The sequence below is a fragment of the Trichosurus vulpecula genome, chromosome 2 (assembly GCF_011100635.1).
Source record: "Trichosurus vulpecula isolate mTriVul1 chromosome 2, mTriVul1.pri, whole genome shotgun sequence".
Classification (NCBI taxonomy): domain Eukaryota; kingdom Metazoa; phylum Chordata; class Mammalia; order Diprotodontia; family Phalangeridae; genus Trichosurus; species Trichosurus vulpecula.
The window spans coordinates 284,963,877-284,965,811 of record NC_050574.1 but is presented as its reverse complement, the minus strand read 5'-3'; positions in this window follow the sequence as shown (position 1 = coordinate 284,965,811).

Genomic DNA, 1,935 nt, shown 5'->3' with positions numbered 1-1,935 from the left:
CCAGGGATGCTATGTGAAAGATGAGACAGTTTAGTGCATCATTGGATTTGTATTCCCAGCATGTAATACAATACCTTTCCCATAGTAAGTGTTCAATAAATGCATTTTCATACTTATTTCTATCCATCCATCCACCCACTCATTTTCAAGTGCAAAGTCTTGAGTAGGAGATGCTTCCATATTGTCTCACAATCAGATCAGTGATGACCAAAATATTTTGTTCACATACAAACATAAGTTTTTTAAAAAGGATCCCGCACCTCTAATAAGTATCTGAATTTATAAATTATATATGTGTGATATTGTACTGATATTTGATATGTATAAAGTTTTTAACGATATTAAACACATAAAATTTTTAACGAAGTTTAAAAATGTAGCATGGGATGGAGAGCTGATTAGAGTCAAGAGGATCAAGGTTCTACTTTAGATGCATACTAGTTTTTTGTGATCCTGAGCAAGTTACTTAACCTCTCCATGTTAAAAGCAATTCTCAAAGGCTATAATTGTCAGAGAAGATGCTGACTTGCATTGGCAGAGTTTCTTCATCTCATAGTTCCTTAGATCAATGAAATCACAGGTCCAACCCCTTATCCCTGTTATAAAACATATACAGAATAGTGTATAGCTCGGTAGATACAGTGCCAGACCCAAAGTCAGGAAGACTCATCTTCCAGAGTTCAAATCTGACCTCAGATACTTCCTAGCTGTGGGACCTTGAGCACATCACTTAACCATGTTTTCCTCAGTTTTCTCCTCTGCAAAATGAGCCAAAGCAGGAAATGCAAACCACTCTAATATCTTTCCCAAGAAAACCCCGAATGGTGTCAAGAAGAATAAGATATGACTGAAAATTGCTGAACAACAGCAAATAGAACATAAAAAAAAATTAAAGGTGAGATTAAGATGAAAGAAAATATTTCAGAATGCTTCTTATTTAGTAACAGTGCTAAAATATGTTTACTTTCACTAAATATGAGTGTCAGTGTTTTTATTGACAGCAATATGATTGGATGTGCTTTACTATTGTGAAAGTCATTTGGGGTTGAGACAGGGAGGATTTGAATAAGAAATGCTATGCATTAAGTGCTGAGAATAGGAATAGAAGAATGAGACAGACCCTAAACTCAAAAAGTTTACATTCTCATGAGAAAGGGAACACATATAGGAGAGTCACCAGAGAAAGAAATTATGGTCTGGGAAATCACAAAGATGATGGTTGAACAACAGATCAGTCAATTGACATGTCCTTTCAAAAGGCAATGGTAGTGTTGATTTGAATGCTTAGAGAAAGGGATAGAACAGGGTGGGGGAAGGAAAAAAGAGGAAGGGCAGAAATGACTGTCGTGAAAATGTTGCTGTATTCTTCCAGAACATGCAAAACCTAATGGCTTAGATATTCCCAGACCTGGTCTTTAGTGGTCTGGTTTGAAGAGCAGAACAGCAGGAGGAACAGAGTCCAAGTGGAAATAACAATAATGTTTGTTTGTTAGTAATTAATTATTCAGTTAATTTTAATCAATGCAGCTTACCAAGCAGGTATTTTTAATTTTTAAGATAACTTTTTCATTTAATGGTATCCAATATTCTAATTGAATAATAGGTCATAACAGTCAGTGAACACAACAACTCTTCAGCAAGAATCATGTTTCTCTGTGTGTAAAAATTCACATGCACTTTAAAAACACAGGGCAAAAGTGCACCGTCTCTAATTTTAACTAATGAGAAAGTTTTCAATATAAATGCATATCACATTGTTTTCCCCAAGTCCTCTCCTCTACCAAACAACCTTATTTCTGTTGAAATATTCTTCCAGGTTCTCATGTTCATAATTGCAGTATTAACCTAGACTTCTCACTCTCTTGAAACCCACATATCAGTTGCCAAATCTTGCTGTTTCTACAATCACAAATCTCTTGCATCTAAACATGCTCT